The sequence below is a fragment of the Chrysemys picta genome, unplaced genomic scaffold (assembly GCF_011386835.1).
Source record: "Chrysemys picta bellii isolate R12L10 unplaced genomic scaffold, ASM1138683v2 scaf1672, whole genome shotgun sequence".
Classification (NCBI taxonomy): Eukaryota; Metazoa; Chordata; order Testudines; family Emydidae; genus Chrysemys; species Chrysemys picta.
In genome coordinates, this window is record NW_027054378.1 from 1 (window position 1) to 11,686 (window position 11,686).

Consider the following 11,686-nt stretch of genomic DNA (forward strand, 5'->3'; position numbering starts at 1 on the left):
CCCAGAGGGCCTCGGAGACGCACACCCTAGTTACAGGGAGGTCAAGCTGCCCACGTAACGGAAATGATTCTAATTACCCAGATTTCAAAAGCGAGATGCAACGTGTACCCTGATTACAGGGAGGTCGCTGGCATTAGCCAAAGAGGAGAGACCGGAACCTGAATTACAGAAAGATCAAGCTGCCAAAGTACCAAAGAGCTCGATATGTCCCATCCTAGAGAGGCTTGTGACATGGACCCTAATTACAGGGTTGTCACGCTGACTAATGGGGCAGAGCACGGCGTAAAGCCAGAAGAGAAAGAGGGCAGAGACCCGGACCCCAGTTACAGGGCGGTCACATTGCTCAGTTGAACAAAGAGCTCAATGCCCCTCCAAAGACAGGGGGAGGTGACTTGCACCCTGATTACAGGGCAGTCACATTCACCAACCTGTTAACGGAGACCCAAAGGGCCTCGGAGACGCAAACCCTAGTTACAGGGAGGTCAAGGTGCCCATGTTATGGTCCAGATTCTAATCCCCCAGATTTCAAAAGCGAGATGCAACCTGTACCCTGATTACAGGGAGGTCGCTGGCATTAGCCAAAGAGGAGAGACCGGAACCTGAATTACAGAAAGATCAAGCTGCCAAAGTACCAAAGAGCTCGATATGTCCCATCCTAGAGAGGCTTGTGACATGGACCCTAATTACAGGGATGTCACGCTGACTAATGGGGCAGAGCACGGCGTAAAGCCAGATGAGCAAGAGGGCAGAGACCCAGACCCCAGTTACAGGGCGGTCACATTGCTCAGTTGAACAAAGAGCTCAATGCCCCTCCAAAGACAGGGGGAGGTGGCTTGCACCCTGATTACAGGGCAGTCACATTCACCAACCTGTTAACGGAGACCCAAAGGGCCTCTGAGACGCAAACCCTAGTTACAGGGAGGTCAAGCTGCCCATGTTATGGTCATGATTCTAATCCCCCAGATTTCAAAAGCGAGATGCAACCTGTACCCTGATTACAGGGTGGTCGCTGGCATTAGCCAAAGAGGAGAGACCATAACCTGAATTACAGGAAGGTCAAGCTGTCAAAGTACCAAAGAGCTCGATATGTCCCATCCTAGAGAGGCTTGTGATATGGACCCTAATTACAGGGATGTCACGCTGACTAATGGGGCAGAGCACGGCGTAAAGCCAAATGAGCAAGAGGGCAGAGACCCAGACCCCAGTTACAGGGCGGTCACATTGCTCAGTTGAACAAAGAGCTCAATGCCCCTCCAAAGACAGGGGGAGGTGACTTGCACCCTGATTACAGGGCAGTCACATTCACCAACCTGTTAACGGAGACCCAAAGGGCCTCGGAGACGCAAACCCTAGTTACAGGGAGGTCAAGCTGCCCATGTTATGGTCTAGATTCTAATCCCCCAGATTTCAAAAGCGAGATGCAACCTGTACCCTGATTACAGGGTGGTCGCTGGCATTAGCCAAATAGGGGAGACCATAACCTGATTTACAGGAAGGTCAAGCTGTCAAAGTACCAAAGAGCTCGATATGTCCCATCCTAGAGAGGCTTGTGACATAGACCCTAATTACAGGGTTGTCACGCTGACTAATGGGGCAGAGCACGGCGTAAAGCCAAATGAGCAAGATGGCAGAGACCCGGACCCCAGATACAGGGCGGTCACATTGCTCAGTTTAACAAAGAGCTCAATGCCCCTCCAAAGACAGAGGGAGGTGACTTGCACCCTGATTACAGGGCAGTCACCCTCAATAGCCAGATAACGGAGCAGAATGTCAAAACGACACAATAGCACAGACCGGGACCCAGCTTACAGGGCGGTCACGCTGCTCAAGGTATTAAGAGGCTCGAGATTCCCCTACAGTCTAATTACATGACCTGAGGCCTGATTTGAGGTTGGTTACTGTGCCCAGAGTTCCTTTCCTTTTCCTCCATCTTCTTTTCTCCTCTGTGTGTGGCATTCCTGACACTTCCTTCTTCTCCACTTTTGCTTCATGAGGTCTGAAACAGAGAGAGAGAGCACAAGGCGTGTGTAAGTGAGAACCGACAATGCCATGTCCCGCACGCAAACTCAGTGTAATCTACTGATACACTGTTCCTTTCCGCATCTGCAGACAGTCTGGATATTTAGGTCCAAGACAGTTCTTTGTGGTCCTCAGACATTTCCAGAAGCATTTCCCGCTCCTCCCAAGCTGCACTGGGTGAGAAAACTCCTGGGCCCATTCCCCTCTAAAGCCACAATCTCCAGATTTCCCCTTGACAATTATTTCACCAGGCAACCTCCATACAAAATCAGGAGGAATAAAATGATGAAGGGGGGTAAGGAATTAATTGACAAGTATTCCTAAATCAATGTGACAAGGTATACTGCCTGGAATGACTTAGTCCAAAACAGCCCCAGACACTCCCTTTCGGATCTTACCACCAGTAGCATGTCAGATCTCCAAGAGTCCAAAAAGTGAGTAGAAAGCAGAAGACTTGGCTGCAGAATTCCAGGCAAGTTGGAAGTGCTGTTTGAAGGGCCGGAACTCTGGACACAGTGTCATGGGCGTGCCATAAATAGTAGCAGATGAGACCTGTACCCTGTTTACAGGGTGCTCATTCAGGGCAGTGGCTGCATTTGGCCAAATGCCAAGAGACTAGAGGGCAAAGACCAGATCCCTGATTACAGGGCGGTCGTTGGCAGCAGGCTGTGAAGACAGCACGAGGCCAAGAGACCCAGAGGGCCTCGGAGACGCACACCCTAGTTACAGGGAGGTCAAGCTGCCCATGTTATGGACATGATTCTAATCCCCCAGATTTCAAAAGCGAGATGCAACCTGTACCCTGATTACAGGGTGGTCGCTGGCATTAGCCAAATAGGGGAGACCATAACCTGAATTACAGGAAGGTCAAGCTGTCAAAGTACCAAAGAGCTCGATATGTCCCATCCTAGAGAGGCTTGTGACATGGACCCTAATTACAGGGATGTCACGCCGACTAATGGGGCAGAGCACGGCGTAAAGCCAAATGAGCAAGAGGGCAGAGACCCAGACCCCAGTTACAGGGCGGTCACATTGCTCAGTTTAACAAAGAGCTCAATGCCCCTCCAAAGACAGGGGGAGGTGACTTGCACCCTGATTACAGGGCAGTCACATTCACCAACCTGTTAACGGAGACCCAAAGGGCCTCGGAGACGCAAACCCTAGTTACAGGGAGGTCAAGGTGCCCATGTTATGGTCCAGATTCTAATCCCCCAGATTTCAAAAGCGAGATGCAACCTGTACCCTGATTACAGGGAGGTCGCTGGCATTAGCCAAAGAGGAGAGACCGGAACCTGAATTACAGAAAGATCAAGCTGCCAAAGTACCAAAGAGCTCGATATGTCCCATCCTAGAGAGGCTTGTGACATGGACCCTAATTACAGGGATGTCACGCTGACTAATGGGGCAGAGCACGGCATAAAGCCAGATGAGCAAGAGGGCAGAGACCCGGACCCCAGTTACAGGGCGGTCACATTGCTCAGTTGAACAAAGAGCTCAATGCCCCTCCAAAGACAGGGGGAGGTGACTTGCACCCTGATTACAGGGCAGTCACATTCACCAACCTGTTAACGGAGACCCAAAGGACCTCTGAGACGCAAACCCTAGTTACAGGGAGGTCAAGCTGCCCATGTTATGGTCATGATTCTAATCCCCCAGATTTCAAAAGCGAGATGCAACCTGTACCCTGATTACAGGGTGGTCGCTGGCATTAGCCAAAGAGGAGAGACCATAACCTGAATTACAGGAAGGTCAAGCTGTCAAAGTACCAAAGAGCTCGATATGTCCCATCCTAGAGAGGCTTGTGATATGGACCCTAATTACAGGGATGTCACGCTGACTAATGGGGCAGAGCACGGCGTAAAGCCAAATGAGCAAGAGGGCAGAGACCCAGACCCCAGTTACAGGGCGGTCACATTGCTCAGTTGAACAAAGAGCTCAATGCCCCTCCAAAGACAGGGGGAGGTGACTTGCACCCTGATTACAGGGCAGTCACATTCACCAACCTGTTAACGGAGACCCAAAGGGCCTCGGAGACGCAAACCCTAGTTACAGGGAGGTCAAGCTGCCCATGTTATGGTCTAGATTCTAATCCCCCAGATTTCAAAAGCGAGATGCAACCTGTACCCTGATTACAGGGTGGTCGCTGGCATTAGCCAAATAGGGGAGACCATAACCTGATTTACAGGAAGGTCAAGCTGTCAAAGTACCAAAGAGCTCGATATGTCCCATCCTAGAGAGGCTTGTGACATAGACCCTAATTACAGGGTTGTCACGCTGACTAATGGGGCAGAGCACGGCGTAAAGCCAAATGAGCAAGATGGCAGAGACCCGGACCCCAGATACAGGGCGGTCACATTGCTCAGTTTAACAAAGAGCTCAATGCCCCTCCAAAGACAGAGGGAGGTGACTTGCACCCTGATTACAGGGCAGTCACCCTCAATAGCCAGATAACGGAGCAGAATGTCAAAACGACACAATAGCACAGACCGGGACCCAGCTTACAGGGCGGTCACGCTGCTCAAGGTATTAAGAGGCTCGAGATTCCCCTACAGTCTAATTACATGACCTGAGGCCTGATTTGAGGTTGGTTACTGTGCCCAGAGTTCCTTTCCTTTTCCTCCATCTTCTTTTCTCCTCTGTGTGTGGCATTCCTGACACTTCCTTCTTCTCCACTTTTGCTTCATGAGGTCTGAAACAGAGAGAGAGAGCACAAGGCGTGTGTAAGTGAGAACCGACAATGCCATGTCCCGCACGCAAACTCAGTGTAATCTACTGATACACTGTTCCTTTCCGCATCTGCAGACAGTCTGGATATTTAGGTCCAAGACAGTTCTTTGTGGTCCTCAGACATTTCCAGAAGCATTTCCCGCTCCTCCCAAGCTGCACTGGGTGAGAAAACTCCTGGGCCCATTCCCCTCTAAAGCCACAATCTCCAGATTTCCCCTTGACAATTATTTCACCAGGCAACCTCCATACAAAATCAGGAGGAATAAAATGATGAAGGGGGGTAAGGAATTAATTGACAAGTATTCCTAAATCAATGTGACAAGGTATACTGCCTGGAATGACTTAGTCCAAAACAGCCCCAGACACTCCCTTTCGGATCTTACCACCAGTAGCATGTCAGATCTCCAAGAGTCCAAAAAGTGAGTAGAAAGCAGAAGACTTGGCTGCAGAATTCCAGGCAAGTTGGAAGTGCTGTTTGAAGGGCCGGAACTCTGGACACAGTGTCATGGGCGTGCCATAAATAGTAGCAGATGAGACCTGTACCCTGTTTACAGGGTGCTCATTCAGGGCAGTGGCTGCATTTGGCCAAATGCCAAGAGACTAGAGGGCAAAGACCAGATCCCTGATTACAGGGCGGTCGTTGGCAGCAGGCTGTGAAGACAGCACGAGGCCAAGAGACCCAGAGGGCCTCGGAGACGCACACCCTAGTTACAGGGAGGTCAAGCTGCCCATGTTATGGACATGATTCTAATCCCCCAGATTTCAAAAGCGAGATGCAACCTGTACCCTGATTACAGGGTGGTCGCTGGCATTAGCCAAATAGGGGAGACCATAACCTGAATTACAGGAAGGTCAAGCTGTCAAAGTACCAAAGAGCTCGATATGTCCCATCCTAGAGAGGCTTGTGACATGGACCCTAATTACAGGGATGTCACGCCGACTAATGGGGCAGAGCACGGCGTAAAGCCAAATGAGCAAGAGGGCAGAGACCCAGACCCCAGTTACAGGGCGGTCACATTGCTCAGTTGAACAAAGAGCTCAATGCCCCTCCAAAGACAGAGGGAGGTGACTTGCACCCTGATTACAGGGCAGTCACATTCACCAACCTGTTAACGGAGACCCAAAGGGCCTCGGAGACGCAAACCCTAGTTACAGGGAGGTCAAGCTGCCCATGTTATGGTCTAGATTCTAATCCCCCAGATTTCAAAAGCGAGATGCAACCTGTACCCTGATTACAGGGTGGTCGCTGGCATTAGCCAAATAGGGGAGACCATAACCTGATTTACAGGAAGGTCAAGCTGTCAAAGTACCAAAGAGCTCGATATGTCCCATCCTAGAGAGGCTTGTGACATAGACCCTAATTACAGGGTTGTCACGCTGACTAATGGGGCAGAGCACGGCGTAAAGCCAAATGAGCAAGATGGCAGAGACCCGGACCCCAGATACAGGGCGGTCACATTGCTCAGTTTAACAAAGAGCTCAATGCCCCTCCAAAGACAGAGGGAGGTGACTTGCACCCTGATTACAGGGCAGTCACCCTCAATAGCCAGATAACGGAGCAGAATGTCAAAACGACACAATAGCACAGACCGGGACCCAGCTTACAGGGCGGTCACGCTGCTCAAGGTATTAAGAGGCTCGAGATTCCCCTACAGTCTAATTACATGACCTGAGGCCTGATTTGAGGTTGGTTACTGTGCCCAGAGTTCCTTTCCTTTTCCTCCATCTTCTTTTCTCCTCTGTGTGTGGCATTCCTGACACTTCCTTCTTCTCCACTTTTGCTTCATGAGGTCTGAAACAGAGAGAGAGAGAGCACAAGGCGTGTGTAAGTGAGAACCGACAATGCCATGTCCCGCACGCAAACTCAGTGTAATCTACTGATACACTGTTCCTTTCCGCATCTGCAGACAGTCTGGATATTTAGGTCCAAGACAGTTCTTTGTGGTCCTCAGACATTTCCAGAAGCATTTCCCGCTCCTCCCAAGCTGCACTGGGTGAGAAAACTCCTGGGCCCATTCCCCTCTAAAGCCACAATCTCCAGATTTCCCCTTGACAATTATTTCACCAGGCAACCTCCATACAAAATCAGGAGGAATAAAATGATGAAGGGGGGTAAGGAATTAATTGACAAGTATTCCTAAATCAATGTGACAAGGTATACTGCCTGGAATGACTTAGTCCAAAACAGCCCCAGACACTCCCTTTCGGATCTTACCACCAGTAGCATGTCAGATCTCCAAGAGTCCAAAAAGTGAGTAGAAAGCAGAAGACTTGGCTGCAGAATTCCAGGCAAGTTGGAAGTGCTGTTTGAAGGGCCGGAACTCTGGACACAGTGTCATGGGCGTGCCATAAATAGTAGCAGATGAGACCTGTACCCTGTTTACAGGGTGCTCATTCAGGGCAGTGGCTGCATTTGGCCAAATGCCAAGAGACTAGAGGGCAAAGACCAGATCCCTGATTACAGGGCGGTCGTTGGCAGCAGGCTGTGAAGACAGCACGAGGCCAAGAGACCCAGAGGGCCTCGGAGACGCACACCCTAGTTACAGGGAGGTCAAGCTGCCCATGTTATGGACATGATTCTAATCCCCCAGATTTCAAAAGCGAGATGCAACCTGTACCCTGATTACAGGGTGGTCGCTGGCATTAGCCAAATAGGGGAGACCATAACCTGAATTACAGGAAGGTCAAGCTGTCAAAGTACCAAAGAGCTCGATATGTCCCATCCTAGAGAGGCTTGTGACATGGACCCTAATTACAGGGATGTCACGCCGACTAATGGGGCAGAGCACGGCGTAAAGCCAAATGAGCAAGAGGGCAGAGACCCAGACCCCAGTTACAGGGCGGTCACATTGCTCAGTTGAACAAAGAGCTCAATGCCCCTCCAAAGACAGGGGGAGGTGACTTGCACCCTGATTACAGGGCAGTCACATTCACCAACCTGTTAACGGAGACCCAAAGGGCCTCGGAGACGCAAACCCTAGTTACAGGGAGGTCAAGCTGCCCATGTTATGGTCTAGATTCTAATCCCCCAGATTTCAAAAGCGAGATGCAACCTGTACCCTGATTACAGGGTGGTCGCTGGCATTAGCCAAATAGGGGAGACCATAACCTGATTTACAGGAAGGTCAAGCTGTCAAAGTACCAAAGAGCTCGATATGTCCCATCCTAGAGAGGCTTGTGACATAGACCCTAATTACAGGGTTGTCACGCTGACTAATGGGGCAGAGCACGGCGTAAAGCCAAATGAGCAAGATGGCAGAGACCCGGACCCCAGATACAGGGCGGTCACATTGCTCAGTTTAACAAAGAGCTCAATGCCCCTCCAAAGACAGAGGGAGGTGACTTGCACCCTGATTACAGGGCAGTCACCCTCAATAGCCAGATAACGGAGCAGAATGTCAAAACGACACAATAGCACAGACCGGGACCCAGCTTACAGGGCGGTCACGCTGCTCAAGGTATTAAGAGGCTCGAGATTCCCCTACAGTCTAATTACATGACCTGAGGCCTGATTTGAGGTTGGTTACTGTGCCCAGAGTTCCTTTCCTTTTCCTCCATCTTCTTTTCTCCTCTGTGTGTGGCATTCCTGACACTTCCTTCTTCTCCACTTTTGCTTCATGAGGTCTGAAACAGAGAGAGAGAGCACAAGGCGTGTGTAAGTGAGAACCGACAATGCCATGTCCCGCACGCAAACTCAGTGTAATCTACTGATACACTGTTCCTTTCCGCATCTGCAGACAGTCTGGATATTTAGGTCCAAGACAGTTCTTTGTGGTCCTCAGACATTTCCAGAAGCATTTCCCGCTCCTCCCAAGCTGCACTGGGTGAGAAAACTCCTGGGCCCATTCCCCTCTAAAGCCACAATCTCCAGATTTCCCCTTGACAATTATTTCACCAGGCAACCTCCATACAAAATCAGGAGGAATAAAATGATGAAGGGGGGTAAGGAATTAATTGACAAGTATTCCTAAATCAATGTGACAAGGTATACTGCCTGGAATGACTTAGTCCAAAACAGCCCCAGACACTCCCTTTCGGATCTTACCACCAGTAGCATGTCAGATCTCCAAGAGTCCAAAAAGTGAGTAGAAAGCAGAAGACTTGGCTGCAGAATTCCAGGCAAGTTGGAAGTGCTGTTTGAAGGGCCGGAACTCTGGACACAGTGTCATGGGCGTGCCATAAATAGTAGCAGATGAGACCTGTACCCTGTTTACAGGGTGCTCATTCAGGGCAGTGGCTGCATTTGGCCAAATGCCAAGAGACTAGAGGGCAAAGACCAGATCCCTGATTACAGGGCGGTCGTTGGCAGCAGGCTGTGAAGACAGCACGAGGCCAAGAGACCCAGAGGGCCTCGGAGACGCACACCCTAGTTACAGGGAGGTCAAGCTGCCCATGTTATGGACATGATTCTAATCCCCCAGATTTCAAAAGCGAGATGCAACCTGTACCCTGATTACAGGGTGGTCGCTGGCATTAGCCAAATAGGGGAGACCATAACCTGAATTACAGGAAGGTCAAGCTGTCAAAGTACCAAAGAGCTCGATATGTCCCATCCTAGAGAGGCTTGTGACATGGACCCTAATTACAGGGATGTCACGCCGACTAATGGGGCAGAGCACGGCGTAAAGCCAAATGAGCAAGAGGGCAGAGACCCAGACCCCAGTTACAGGGCGGTCACATTGCTCAGTTGAACAAAGAGCTCAATGCCCCTCCAAAGACAGGGGGAGGTGACTTGCACCCTGATTACAGGGCAGTCACATTCACCAACCTGTTAACGGAGACCCAAAGGGCCTCGGAGACGCAAACCCTAGTTACAGGGAGGTCAAGCTGCCCATGTTATGGTCTAGATTCTAATCCCCCAGATTTCAAAAGCGAGATGCAACCTGTACCCTGATTACAGGGTGGTCGCTGGCATTAGCCAAATAGGGGAGACCATAACCTGATTTACAGGAAGGTCAAGCTGTCAAAGTACCAAAGAGCTCGATATGTCCCATCCTAGAGAGGCTTGTGACATAGACCCTAATTACAGGGTTGTCACGCTGACTAATGGGGCAGAGCACGGCGTAAAGCCAAATGAGCAAGATGGCAGAGACCCGGACCCCAGATACAGGGCGGTCACATTGCTCAGTTTAACAAAGAGCTCAATGCCCCTCCAAAGACAGAGGGAGGTGACTTGCACCCTGATTACAGGGCAGTCACCCTCAATAGCCAGATAACGGAGCAGAATGTCAAAACGACACAATAGCACAGACCGGGACCCAGCTTACAGGGCGGTCACGCTGCTCAAGGTATTAAGAGGCTCGAGATTCCCCTACAGTCTAATTACATGACCTGAGGCCTGATTTGAGGTTGGTTACTGTGCCCAGAGTTCCTTTCCTTTTCCTCCATCTTCTTTTCTCCTCTGTGTGTGGCATTCCTGACACTTCCTTCTTCTCCACTTTTGCTTCATGAGGTCTGAAACAGAGAGAGAGAGCACAAGGCGTGTGTAAGTGAGAACCGATAATGCCATGTCCCGCACGCAAACTCAGTGTAATCTACTGATACACTGTTCCTTTCCGCATCTGCAGACAGTCTGGATATTTAGGTCCAAGACAGTTCTTTGTGGTCCTCAGACATTTCCAGAAGCATTTCCCGCTCCTCCCAAGCTGCACTGGGTGAGAAAACTCCTGGGCCCATTCCCCTCTAAAGCCACAATCTCCAGATTTCCCCTTGACAATTATTTCACCAGGCAACCTCCATACAAAATCAGGAGGAATAAAATGATGAAGGGGGGTAAGGAATTAATTGACAAGTATTCCTAAATCAATGTGACAAGGTATACTGCCTGGAATGACTTAGTCCAAAACAGCCCCAGACACTCCCTTTCGGATCTTACCACCAGTAGCATGTCAGATCTCCAAGAGTCCAAAAAGTGAGTAGAAAGCAGAAGACTTGGCTGCAGAATTCCAGGCAAGTTGGAAGTGCTGTTTGAAGGGCCGGAACTCTGGACACAGTGTCATGGGCGTGCCATAAATAGTAGCAGATGAGACCTGTACCCTGTTTACAGGGTGCTCATTCAGGGCAGTGGCTGCATTTGGCCAAATGCCAAGAGACTAGAGGGCAAAGACCAGATCCCTGATTACAGGGCGGTCGTTGGCAGCAGGCTGTGAAGACAGCACGAGGCCAAGAGACCCAGAGGGCCTCGGAGACGCACACCCTAGTTACAGGGAGGTCAAGCTGCCCATGTTATGGACATGATTCTAATCCCCCAGATTTCAAAAGCGAGATGCAACCTGTACCCTGATTACAGGGTGGTCGCTGGCATTAGCCAAATAGGGGAGACCATAACCTGAATTACAGGAAGGTCAAGCTGTCAAAGTACCAAAGAGCTCGATATGTCCCATCCTAGAGAGGCTTGTGACATGGACCCTAATTACAGGGATGTCACGCCGACTAATGGGGCAGAGCACGGCGTAAAGCCAAATGAGCAAGAGGGCAGAGACCCAGACCCCAGTTACAGGGCGGTCACATTGCTCAGTTTAACAAAGAGCTCAATGCCCCTCCAAAGACAGGGGGAGGTGACTTGCACCCTGATTACAGGGCAGTCACATTCACCAACCTGTTAACGGAGACCCAAAGGGCCTCGGAGACGCAAACCCTAGTTACAGGGAGGTCAAGGTGCCCATGTTATGGTCTAGATTCTAATCCCCCAGATTTCAAAAGCGAGATGCAACCTGTACCCTGATTACAGGGTGGTCGCTGGCATTAGCCAAATAGGGGAGACCATAACCTGATTTACAGGAAGGTCAAGCTGTCAAAGTACCAAAGAGCTCGATATGTCCCATCCTAGAGAGGCTTGTGACATAGACCCTAATTACAGGGTTGTCACGCTGACTAATGGGGCAGAGCACGGCGTAAAGCCAAATGAGCAAGATGGCCGAGACCCGGACCCCAGATACAG

The 11,686-nt window shown here is 50.4% G+C and overlaps 1 long non-coding RNA gene across 1 annotated transcript; it reads right to left on the minus strand.

Moving 5' to 3' along the window:
* Positions 1-72: 72 nt before the first annotated feature.
* Positions 73-11,382, minus strand: LOC135980050 (uncharacterized). Its single transcript, XR_010597272.1, has 6 exons — positions 10,622-11,382; positions 8,792-10,200; positions 6,962-8,370; positions 5,130-6,538; positions 2,418-4,708; positions 73-1,996 (listed from the first exon to the last, which is right to left on the minus strand). It is a non-coding gene; the product is annotated as an uncharacterized LOC135980050 (long non-coding RNA).
* Between the last annotated feature and the right edge of the window lie 304 nt (positions 11,383-11,686).